Raw genomic sequence first — 13876 nt, 5'->3', positions numbered from 1 at the left:
TTATAATACCAATGGGTACTTCTCACTAAGCAGTTGCAAGTATTTAAAACAGAGAAATCCCTGCTTTGTGGACAGGAGTAACTGTGTTTAAGCAGGAACACTTTTACTGGGAATTTATCCCACACCACATACAAACCCACACGATGCAGTCTGGCATCAGCCTGGGTATGTTGCTGTCTCTTGCCAAGTTTGGGGGGGGTGGGGGGGGGAATGTGTGTGTGTATATATATATATATATATATATATATATATATAATACACACACACACACATATATATTCATGCACACACGCACACGCACACAAGGTGTGTTTGAATGTAAGTTTGTTTTTGTATGGAGTGAGTGTGTGAATGCAGGTGTGCATTTGTATGTACTTACACACACAGTTAAACATACAGATACACATACACAGACACTCATACACATACTGACACAAACACAAACACACAGACATACATACTGCCACACATACACACTGGAACACCCATACATACTGATACACATACTGACACTGATGCACATAATGGCACACTGGCACACACACAGACACATACATGCTGGCACACTGACATACGTACTGACACATAGACATACGTACTGACACACAGACACACTGGCATACACACAGACTAAAAATTACTTGTATGTCTGCATATCAGTATGTGTGTCAGAATGTATGTGTGTATGTATGTCTTACATACACACATACATTCTGACACACATACTGATATGCTAATTTTTAGCTATACTTCTCTTTCTTACCTTTTGAGTGCAGGAGGGTGTCTGGGGCTGATGGGAGTCGGTCTCCCCCTACTCACTGCCTCTGTTTTGCTTCCTGCGCAGAGTAAGCTGGGAGGAAGTAACTGGCTGTGGCTGACATCATTAAAAGGGGCATGGTCACGTTATTAAAGGGCACAGCGCATACCGGGCCCCTGAAGACATACCCCTATGGGCCCCATCAGTGAGCGGGCCCTGGTTCAGTTGCACTGGCAGCAGTTCAGTCGCTACAGCTAGGGGAATATGGGGCCCAGACCCTTGACAACCGTCATGGTTGTTACCCCCTGATGATGGCCCTGGGTGGGCTTTACTGTCATGTTACATGATATTGTATTATTATAATGTACTGTTTCTTTAATGTGCATCTTAAGTTTGTCTCTTGGGCCACTCCATAGTTTGCATGATGCTTCAGATTCTCCCCTCCCCCTTTCCTGTTCCAGTGTATTCTATGCTGTACATCTAAATGTGACTTGTGATATCTCTCCTACCTGTTTGGAAGAATCGTTCTTTTACCTGTTGTAACTTCACATTCTACAGATCATACGACTAATAAACAGCGCCAGATCTTCTTACATGTGAGTTGTGACTGAGTAAACTATCTGGGAAGGTGATTTGGTATGAATAATCTCATCAGGGCAATGAGCGCCATGTGCTCCTGAAAAACACATTCATAGCCTTTGCAGCCGTTCCAGAATAGTAAAAGAACGTATCCAGCAGCTTGTACAGAGATTGCTGTGTCACAGGACAGATCATAGTGAAGTGTAACTGTGTGTATTGTATGAGAAGTCTGCATTCAACCCCAGCACAGCTTGTTACAGCCCCAGCACAGCTTGTTACAGCCCCAGCACAGCTTGTTACAGCCCCAGCACAGCTTGTTACAGCCCCAGCACAGCTTGTTACAGCCCCAGCACAGCTTGTTTCAGCCCCACACAGTATACAGACACTCTTCACTGCTACAGCCAAGCCTGTGTACTTGAGGCCATCATGAGTGGAAAAGGCTCAGTATGTGATGAAACACCACAGCATGCAACACATGGAGAAAGCCAGGATGAGGACCCAGAGCCCAGTGCATTGGCTAAACGCTCTGTGAAACCCACTTGGAAGGTTAAAGAGAACTATGAATCCATGAGAACTGAACTAGCAACCAGTTTGAAGCAGATTTGGGATAAAATCCTCACCCACATTGATGTGATTTCATGTCCCAGCCATAAGGTACTGCAACTAGAGGGCGCCATAAAGCATCTCTGTGCTTCATATGAACTGTACCAGACTACAAGTAATAAATATAAAACTATTCTGCAAAACATTAACACTGAGGAATCATTAGAGCAACTTAACAATGTCCAGCTTCTTAACATGGAAAGAGAAAGCTTTATCCTGCTAACTAAAGCAAAGGCAGAAGCAAAATTAACGCAGCCACAGGACACTGTATCTCACAGATCCGTATCCACCAGACATTCTAAAAGTTCCTCTAGATCCCGAAGTTCAAGGCACTCAACGCTTAGTGAACAGCTTATAAACGCCCGAGCCGAAGCAGAGGCTAGCAAAGTACAGGCCGCATATGCAAAAAAGAGAGCAGACATGGAGGCTGAGGCTGCAGCAATGCAAGCCGAAGCGGCAGCAATGGAAGCTGAGGCAGCACGTCAAAGGGCAGCAATTGAAGCTTTAAAGGTACAGAGCAACTACGAGGCAGCTGCAGCAAAACTAAAGATTTTGGAACAAGCTATCGGTGCAGAGGAAAATGCTAGTGAAAGGGTCACCATCAAGGCAGATATGGAAGATTCTTTCGAACGCACTAAGAACTATGTTCTAAACCACAGCAGCGAGCACTCAATTGCCTCCATTCTTCACGACAACGCAAGGACTTCACCACACCACCAAGCAAAAGCTGTTCCAGCAACTTCCTACATGCAAAACCACCCCAGTACAGCGTCTGACTGTCATGCTGATTCTGCATATGTCACAGAATTGCACACCAATCTGCAAGCAAGTCACCAACCTCCTGCTAATAGTACCGTTCCAGACTTTAACCCAACAACTCAGTTGAACGCCCTTGCTGCACCATATCTTCCGTCTCTTTACAACAATACCATAAACAACGCAATGCACAACATCCAACCAGCGACCTCCTACGTAAAGTCAGAGACAACTGATACAGCAGAGTTTGTAAAGTATATACTTCGAAGAGAGCTCACCAAGTCAGGCCTAGTAAGCTTCGATGACCATCCTGAAAATTACAGAAGCTGGAAAGCTGCCTTCAAAACTACCATAGGTGATCTTGGTATTTCTGCTGCTGAGGAGCTGGATCTGCTGATCAGGTGGCTTGGCCCACAATCTACAGAACGTGTCAAGAGCCTCAGGTCAGTCTACATCGACAATCCAACAGCAGGTCTCACCGCTGCATGGGAACGTCTAGAACAGAGTTATGGTAGTCCTGAAGCCATAGAGAATGCATTGCTTAAACGATTGGAAAATTTCCCAACGATATCCGGTAAGGACAATAAAGAGTTCCAGAGACTCAGTGACCTTCTTCTCGAAGTCCAGCTTGCCAAAACCGACCCTAAACTACCGGGCCTCAGTTACCTGGACACTGCTCGAGGAGTTAACCCTATCATTTACAAGCTTCCGTATAGCCTACGTGAAAAGTGGATCCAAATTGGGTCAAAATACAAACGGGAAAGCAAGGTTTCATTTCCCCCTTTCTCCTACTTCTGCGAATTTGTTAGGAACATTGCTGACACCAAGAACGATCCTAGTTTTGCATTTGGTGAGTTCAGTACTCCCTCACTGAAAGGTGACAACCTACAAATCAGCTACAAGAACCGTAGAGGTCCCGTGTCTGTTAAGAAGACAGACATTATTCCCGCTCCCACATCAGCTCCCGCCTCAAACAAGAGCGGCAAGATCGAAAACCCAAACCAATTATGTCCTATCCACAAGAAGCCACATCCCCTCAAAAAATTTATCGGTTTTAGGAAGAAGCCCCTACAAGAACGAAAGGAACTCCTAAAGACCTTTGGGGTATGTTATAGATGCTGTGCTTCCACTGATCACTTTGCCAAGGAATGTAAAATCCCTATCAAGTGCATAGAGTGCGGTTCCGAGGACCATGTTCAAGCTCTCCATCCACTCAAGCCCAACCCTTCACAATCTGCAAACCTTTCTCCCAGACCAAATCACGATGGGAAGAGTACAGATCAGGTGCCTAATTCCACTATGATATTTTCCTCATGCACTGAAGTCTGTGGGGAAGACCACTGTGACAAGTCTTGTGCTAAAATATGCCTAGTGAACGTTCACCACAAGGATCAGCCAGAAAAGACTTTAAAGGTGTATGCTATCTTAGATGATCAAAGCAATCGATCACTTGCCCGACCTGAACTGTTTGATCTATTTTGCATAAGAGGAGAGGTTCACCCTTACACCCTAAGCACTTGTAGCGGCACTACAGAGGTCTTTGGAAGAAGGGCACATGGCTTTATTGTGTCCTCTCTAGGAGGTAACTTACAATTACCCTTACCTACACTTGTAGAGTGCAACCAGATACCAGCCAACAAAGAAGAAATACCTACACCAGAAGTTGCCTTCTACCACCCTCACCTAAAGTCAATAGCAAGTGAAATCCCACCACTTGACAAAGATGCTAAAATCCTTCTTCTGCTGGGAAGAGATATTCTAAGGGTCCACAAGGTGCACAGGCAGGTCAGCGGACCCCCAGATGCTCCATTTGCCCAGTACCTGGACTTGGGCTGGGTCATCATAGGTAATGTCTGTATAGGCAAAATGAAAAGGCCTACTAACATTTCTTCATTTAAGACAAATGTATTGCCAAATGGTCGTAACACTCACTTTGAGCCATACCCACATCACTGCTGGGTAAAGGAGAAGGTAACTATCTGCAAGTTGCAACACGGCAACACAAACCTTTCCCACACATACGATGACAGTTTTGGCTCTACAGTTTTCAATGCAAGCAGCGAAGACAACATGTTAGCTCCTTCAGTAGAAGGCAAAGAATTCCTTAAAGTAATGGACAACAAGTTCTTTCAGGAAGATTCCAATAATTGGGTAGCACCCCTACCCTTTCGCCTCCCGAGAGAGAAGCTGCCGAACAATCTACATCAAGCCATTAAAAGGTTCTCTCTGCCAAAGCAATGGCATTATATTCCAACTGACCTTAATCCTGCTGATTATGGGACAAGAGCTATATCCCCAGCAGCTCTTCATGGCTGCTTGTGGCTGACGCCTCCAAGATTTCTTCACGAAAACTCCTACTCAATTTCCACAGACGTTGCCTACGAACTGGTACATCCTGATGATGATAAAGAAATCAGGTCTATGAACACAACACTGCATACCTCTATGAGTCCAGAACCAAAACTCAAATCACTTTGTTTTGAACGTTTCTCAACCTGGTCATCAGCTGTTAGGGCTATTGCCTATTTGATTCACGTTGCCCATTGTTTTAAAAGGAGCTTAACATCAGAGTGTCATGGTTGGCATATCTGTACCAACCATCCTACCGCAACGGAAATTGAGTGTACCGAAAAGGTTATTATTCGCTGCGTACAACAAGAAGTGTACATGGAAGAATTCCACAGATTCAAAGGTGGAATACCTTTATCAAAGGATAGTTCACTATTTAATCTAAACCCTGTGGTCGATGACAATCAGTTGCTGCGAGTTGGAGGTCGAATAGAGAAATCTGACCTGTGCAGCAAGGAACAAAACCCTATCATCATACCAGGTCAGCACCACATCGCAACTCTTCTAATCCGGCACTATCATGAACTAACACAACACCAAGGTAGACAATTTACAGAAGGCGCTATCAGGTCAGCCGGCTTGTGGATTGTTGGAATGAAAAGATGTGTTTCTTCCCTGCTTTTCAAATGCGTCAAGTGTCGCAAGTTAAGAGGTAGACACCAACTACAACAAATGGCAAGCCTGCCAGCTGATCGTTTAAGCACAGATCCACCCTTCACCTACGTTGGAGTTGACGTCTTCGGTCCGTGGACCGTGGTAACTCGAAAGACTCGTGGTGGAGCAGCCAACAGCAAAAGGTGGGCCGTGTTGTTTACTTGTCTCACCATACGAGCTGTACACATCGAAGTGATTGAGTCAATGGATTCTTCTTGTTTCATCAACGCTTTACGAAGATTCTTCTCCATCCGAGGACCTGTCAAGCAGCTAAGATCCGACTGTGGTTCCAACTTTGTTGGAGCCTGTAAAGAACTTCAACTAGACAATTTCTTAGCAAACAATGGATGTACTTGGCTGTTTAATCCACCACATTCTTCACATATGGGAGGATCCTGGGAGCGAATGATTGGGATCGCTCGAAGAATTCTTGATTCCATGTTGCAGGACCGCAAGTCTTCACTATTGACTCATGAGACTTTGAGTACCTTTCTCTCGGAAGTATCCGCCATCATTAATGCAAGGCCTCTAGTACCAGTATCTTCTGATTCTGATTCTCCAGTGATTCTTACCCCAGCCACACTCCTTACTCAGAAGGTTAGGACTACCGTGATATCTCCTGCTGAGATCGACGCGAAGGATATTTACAGGCGTCAATGGAAACAGGTACAACACCTAGCCAACATGTTTTGGCACCGCTGGAGAAAGGAGTACCTGCCTATCCTTCAAAGCCGTTCCAAATGGCAAACTCCCAAGCCCAACCTCAAAGTAGGCGACCTTGTTCTTCTGAAAGATAGAGAAGTCTGTCGCAATGAGTGGCCTATGGGTCTTGTAACAAGTGTAATGCCCAGCGATGATGGAAAGGTTCGCAAGGTTGAGATTAAGAAAACCAAAGGAGGTTTAGCTCGGACTTTCTCACGACCAATCACAGAATTGGTACTTCTTCTCCCAAGTGAGTGACTTATGCAAGAGTACAAGACTGTACGGTTCTATGGCGGGGAGAACGCCATAACTGTTAGCTACGCCACTGTTGAAGCTCCATGGCTATAAACTGTAGACTACAGGACTTTAGCCATCTGTTATTGGACTTCATGTTTTATTGTTTATTTACTGCATACCTTCTCTGTTTTGCAGGTATCTTGTATTTATGGTTTACACACCAGTATTATTTTACAATGTTTTCTTCACTTACAGGTTCAAGTTGGACTTTTAGACATTTGGACTTATCTTTATATATATAATAGGCTTTGAAATCTAAAGATTTCAGGCGGGGAGTGTCATGTTACATGATATTGTATTATTATAATGTACTGTTTCTTTAATGTGCATCTTAAGTTTGTCTCTTGGGCCACTCCATAGTTTGCATGATGCTTCAGATTCTCCCCTCCCCCTTTCCTGTTCCAGTGTATTCTATGCTGTACATCTAAATGTGACTTGTGATATCTCTCCTACCTGTTTGGAAGAATCGTTCTTTTACCTGTTGTAACTTCACATTCTACAGATCATACGACTAATAAACAGCGCCAGATCTTCTTACATGTGAGTTGTGACTGAGTAAACTATCTGGGAAGGTGATTTGGTATGAATAATCTCATCAGGGCAATGAGCGCCATGTGCTCCTGAAAAACACATTCATAGCCTTTGCAGCCGTTCCAGAATATTTACACTTCCGCAACACCCACCTCAATTCTCCACTCGCTCCTTCCAGCTTTCACTGACTTGCAGGGCAAACCTCCTTCAATCACGTCAGCGCCTTGGTTTCGTTTTCAGAATGTCAGTGTCTGAATGGAGTGACGTATCTTTTCTGTAATGTGCCAGAATAAGTTCTGTCTTAATAGTCGTCTTTGAGATTTTTTTTCCACTCTTTTACGTGATAATTTTGCCATTTATTACATTTACAAAATAAACATTTGTCATCTAAAGGATACATTAGTCCTTTAAAAAAATAAAATCATCAAAGCTGCCAACTAATCACAAAAAAACTGCCACTTTGACAGTGGAGGAATTAAAAACCCAAAAAAAATGGGTTTTACTTTTTTGTTTTTCAGCATCTGTTATTTTTTCTGAATGTTGCATGGTTTGGTGGGTGAGGTCACATGGTTCATTTAACACCTTTAGCGGTTTGGCCATTTATGTTTGTATTTTAGTCTGAAATTAATGAGAATTCTGGTAATTCAGTTTTGTGACAGAGACACTGTACGGAGCCTTGGTGACCCTGGATAGATAGAGATATATTTTTTATTAGATATTGAGAGATAAAGATATAAAGTGCTACGGGTGACTATGAGGCTCTTTGCTTTCATCTCCGCCTGGTAATCTCACTCTCTTGTGAGACATGGCTGTCATAGCATTGCCACAGGTTATCATGCCAATGCTTCTGTACCACATATTGCCGGGACTAACAAGAAGGTCCTACTGCCTGCCCACACAGAGGATTTGGAGTCTGGAAGCCTCCACAATATCGCTGGAACAGCAAGGAATGTTGTGTTCCCCCTCCCTGGCCACAGAGATACCTCAAATTAAGCTGGAAAAGAAATGAAATAACGATTACAAAAATAAATATAAATAACACACGCACCTGGACATCCACTTGCTCTAAAAGAAAACATGGTTCATCAGTCCAGTCAACCTTCTTACACTGCTCCACGGTCCAGTTCTGACACTCACATGCCCTGAAAGCACTTTTCAGTGGACAGGGGTTATCACAGGCAGGTCTGTGGCCACGTAGCAAACTGCAGTGCTCTGTGTGTCATGACACCTTTATATTATGGCCAGCATTACGTTTTTCATCAATTTAAGCTACAGTAGCTCTTCTGTGTGATCAGGCCATACTTTTGGTAGGTACTAATCACTGCATACTGGGAACACCCCACATGACTTGTCATTTCGGAGATGCTCTGACCCAGCCATCTAGCCGTCACGATGTCACCCTTGTCAAGGTCACTCAGATGTTTTCACTTAACCATTTTATCTGCTTCCAACACATTAAATTTAAGAACTGACTGTTCACTTGCTGCGTAAAATATCCCACCCCTTGACAGGTGCCATTGTAACAATATGATCAATGTTATTCACTTCACTGTAAAGGTTAATAACAGAGCTTCATCAACCTGCTCTATTAAAGGAACACTCCACTGGTCAAAAAATAAATAAATCACTGATTAGTAGATATAACCCCTATTTAATACATGCATGTTTTTTTTTCCATGCATGTATTAATTAGGCATATATATTTTAAAAAAGCTTGCAAAGGCTGCATATCTTATGAACTGCAGCACTAGCAAACCCTCCCCTTATTTTCCAGGAAGAGACCAATCAACCAATCATAACCAATCAAAATTGGTGGTGCCCACGTGCACACGCACGTCTGTTCTGAGGTCTGTGGGGGAGGGGGAGGAGGAGGAGACAGGCATGTAGTACCTAACAGTTCTGTTAGCTTAGGGGACCTACTGGAAGGAAGCTGCAAATAAATTAACTAAGGGACACCCCCTTGCTGTTTGATTGCCAGCCAGGGGATGTTCCTTAGTAAATTTATAAAAACGCAGCTTTCTCATTGATATATGCACTTTTACAAACTAGGATACTCCCCACCAATAAAGCATTTCAGTGCTTTTGGTATGTGGAGTGGTCCTTTAATAAAGTAATAGTCTTGTAGTGGTCATGGTGCCCATACCAATGTAAGTATTCAAATTGTTGGCTTCAGCATGGAGTTTGTGTTGGCTATCATAAGCTAAACCCTGCTATGTAGGGCCAGTTTATTGGCTGAGATCATCAGCTGATCGCTCTCAGCTAATTGGCTTCGCTCAGAACAGATGACTTCCTGCTCCTATTTAGGCAGCGATGGGTGTCCAGCGTCCCCCTAGTAAGGAAAAGTCAAACCATTATTGGTTTGACTTCCTACATGGGGGAGGGTGCACCTGCTCACTAATGGCATCATAACCACTACAGTTTGCTGTCATGGTTATGGTGCTTGGAGTGTACCTTTAACTCTCATCCTGCCAGCTATGATCTGTTACAATTAATTTTTCTTTTATAATAGTTTTGTTTGCTGACTGCTTGTGCAGACATTGCCCAAATTTTGCTGATTTGAGTAATTTCACCAGCAAAAAAGCAGATATTTGTTTTTACATGTGCTTTCTAATAGAACATATCTGAGTGCATACGGTAATTTATTTACCTATTTTCTAAGTATCTAAAACGTAAACTTAGTATGGCTTCCACACATATTCTCTCTCTCTCTCTTTCTTTTTTCTTCTTAACCCAACACTGGATTGTTTGGAAACAGATGTGCACATTCTCAGCTAGTTGCACAACTTACTCCTTTAGTAAATATCTGGTTAGCATATAAAGGAAATATCTGATATATGGGCTTTAGTAAATAATGCCATGAGTGATTATACAATTACCCCTGTCACATAGTACCTCTTAAACCAAATCTTTTTTTGGATATTTATAAAGTACCGGTATTTCTAATGGATATCTCCCTGATGCCAGATAAACAGAACTTACAGGTCTAAATTGCATTTATTTATAGTATAGAGCTAGTGCTCAAGATGGACACACTGTATATGTTAAAGGGACAGAAGCAGGTGCTTTTTCAAGTTGACATTATCCTTAATAATACCAATTAACTCGCTAGATGAGGGTCTTATACTGAACCTCAATCCATTTCAAGGCTGATAATTATTCCTTAGTCACAGGCAGTAAACAAGGAGCCCACGTGTGTTTTGTGCTAATAATTTATAGGCAAACTGGCTATTTCTCGTGGAAACAGCTTTGAAACTCATTACTGATTATGGAGAGGGAGGCTTTGCTCTGGAAAGGTCAGTAACCCATTCAATGACAGAGGAAGATTATCTAGAACTACTATTTAACCCCTTAAGGACACATGACATGTGTGACATGTCATGATTCCCTTTTATTCCAGAAGTTTGGTCCTTAAGGGGTTAAAGGGGAAGGATCGCTGGTTCAAAATCTTTAAGGGCACCTGTTATGCCCCGAACAACTTATGCTTATTATATGGAGCATAAGATTCTATTTATACATTTTGATAGCAAATTTAAAGATTAGGAGAAAAACCTATTTAAAAATAGTTTTTTCTCCCGTCTGTCAGTCAATGCCATAAGGGTTATGTGATACATTGCTGTTGCTTTTCCATATGCCCTTTGCCCCAAACGCCATACCTTCGGCTCTGATCTCTTTTGGGATAGCATAGGTTCCCCAAGTACTTCTATGCATGGCCTATTGTCGCCAAAATATTAGCATGAGTGTGTTTTTAAAGGGACACTTAAGGCACTCAGATCTCAATTAATTGGTCTGAGTGCAATGGCCCTGTAGTTTTTACCCTGTAATGTGAAACACTGTAGTGTTGTAGAAACTGCAATGTTTACATTGCAGGGTTAAAGACGCCACTAGTGACTGTCTTCCAGCCAGACCCTAGAGGCGCTTATTCATCAACAAATGAGTGAAAAGTATAAATTTTAAGAGGTTTTGGATAGCAATGACACTTAATAAATGTTTATAGAGCAGATATGAAATGCATTGTGATAGAGCAGATAGAAGAAATGCATTGTGATAGAGCAGATATATGATATGTATAGAGCAGATACATGATATACATTGGTATAGAGCAGATATATGAAATGCATTGTGAGTTTATGTGTGTTTATAAATGTATATGTACTTAACTTATTGTTATAGACATTAATGTAGCACCATCTTATCACACAGCTCAAAATGTTATAGGAACAATAGGTTGATGAGGACCCTGCTCATACAAGCTTACAATCTAGTTATGACACTCTTTGAATAGTTTTTTCACATTAATTTTACATGTTATATATATGCACAATGCTACAACAGATTAATTAAATAAAGATAAAGAATATGAGAACTCAATCAATCAATGTAACGGATCACCTGGCACCCCGACCGGGTACCTCCGTTAATGGATGCTCCTAGCGCTTCCTGAGGACTCCAAGCACTCTGGCAGACACCACAATCACCGAATCCGAGAAACCTTTAAATTTCTCCCAAGCATATGAATGCTGTAGACCATTGAATAGGAACCATACGAATAGGCTTGTACTCCTAGCAGTCAACTGGAACAGCATGCAATAAATCCTTCCCCCCAATAATGAGACGACACATCACTTTGAGGGTAAAACAGGAACTCTGGACTGGCTCATCCAGCCCGGCTTTTATTACAATAATACACATACAGTCCACACCCAGGGGGAGGCATAAAATAACCAATCACATACATGGTTCAGCCCACACATCCCCTCCCCTCAGATAACATTAAACCCAATTATCCGGTACACTTTTCCAGCCAAGTTCTGGATGTACCCCAAAAACATATTCAAAATTCAGAGGGACAACATATTCAAAATTCAAGTCATTCGGATGAACGGTTCGGGAGATTTGGGGTTCCAAAGATTTGACCGACCGCATGGGTAAAGTATCCGAAAACAGTTCCATGCATTTTGGCCCTGCGGTCGGTCACAAACAAGGGAATGAAAACAGACGAATTGCCTGTGTTATAGAGCCTGGAGAGGGTTTGAATGAATTCCCTTGTTTGTGGGGTTCTTTCTACCGAACGGCGGGTCATTCGGTAGTTTCTATACGAATTTCTGGAAGTATGGAGGTCTCAGCGGTGTTTGCCTAGTCAAGTGTCCGATTTTAGTTCCAGACACTCGACGGCAAAACACCGCTGTTCGGTAGTTTAAGATGGCCGCCGCCACGTGTTTGTTTCCCGAATGGCGGCCACCCAGAGGACAAAGAATACATTACACTGATTGCCAATTACCCGTTTGCAACATTGTTGCAAACTGTAATTGGAGGCACACTTATTCCTGGGTGGTCTGGTTGTTCGGTAGTTTCCCTCAATATAATTAATGGAGTGATTCTACCGAACAATCAGGTGAATGCTGCATACATATCCCAGGTTAAACTTAACACACAAATACACATATAATATTACAGGCAGTACACTAGAATATGTAGCACAGTCTTAAAGGGACAGTAGTCCCAAAAGTCCCAATATGTCCATAGATGCTGTTAAAAGGGCCAGTAGCAGCAATATACAGTACAATATGCCCCAAATAACCCAGGGGCCATAGTCAGTAGGTAGGAGGCTAGCAAACAGGCTTCTCCAGGGCCCAGTGGCGAGGTTGGTTTCGCCACAATCAATTAAATACACTTTAGTTCAACACTAGCACTATTTAAGCTAAAGTTTGTCTCCCATGTTAAAATTAGTGTAGGACCCACCGATATTGGAGTACTGTAAAGTAGTGGTAAGATTTACATAATTTGGCCATATGGTGGAACTGAATACCCATATTTGTTTCCTGAGATAGGTGATTTTAAGTAGCCTTAAATGGACTCTCAAGTGCCAGGAAAACAAACCCATTTAAAACCCCTTCAGACACTTACCTAAATCCAGCGCTGATGTCCCTTTTGGCGCTAGGTTAGGCTCCGCCCACCTAATGCACATGCGTGGCAATGGCCACGCGCGCGCATTTGATCTCCCCATACATAAGCATTATTCAATGCTTTCCTATGGGGATTCCGGTGATGTTGGAGGTCCTCATGCATAGCGTGAGGACATTCAGCATTGTTTAAGCCACCAAAAAGTTGTTTAGGAACTTATAGACAGACACTATAGGAGGACTTAGCCCTGCAAGGTAATTATTGCAGTTTATAAAAACTGCAATAATTACACTTGCAGGGTTAAGGGTGAGTGGAGTTTGCGCCCAGACTACTTCAATGGGCAGAAGTGGTCTGGGTGCCTGGTGTGTCCCTTTAATCAGTATTTTGGATAAATATTGGTCTTTACGGCAGCACCACTGCTGAGAAATGCATATTCTGAGTGTGCCCCCAATTCCCCTGTTTTCTAAAAGTAAATTATGGCATTGACCCCCATTTAATGGAGCCATGGCTGGCTTTAGGGTTGTGTGAGCTGTGCGGCCACACAGGGGGCGCCATGTGGCGGACACAGCTGACACATGGCTGGGTGACAGCTGTGCAGGGGTAGCTAGAGCAGGTGCCCGAGGTGGAGGGGCGGAGCTTATCGTAAGGTGAAGGCGGGGTTAAAATGTCAGCAGAGGTGGGGCTAAAATCTACCAGAAGCCCTTGGTAAGTGCTGCACAGGAAGGGGGACAAATAGGCTACAGGAGC

This window comes from Pelobates fuscus, chromosome 8 (genome assembly GCF_036172605.1).
Source record: "Pelobates fuscus isolate aPelFus1 chromosome 8, aPelFus1.pri, whole genome shotgun sequence".
Classification (NCBI taxonomy): Eukaryota; Metazoa; Chordata; class Amphibia; order Anura; family Pelobatidae; genus Pelobates; species Pelobates fuscus.
The sequence above is the reverse complement of the archived record's forward strand: the minus strand, read 5'-3'. Positions refer to the sequence as shown.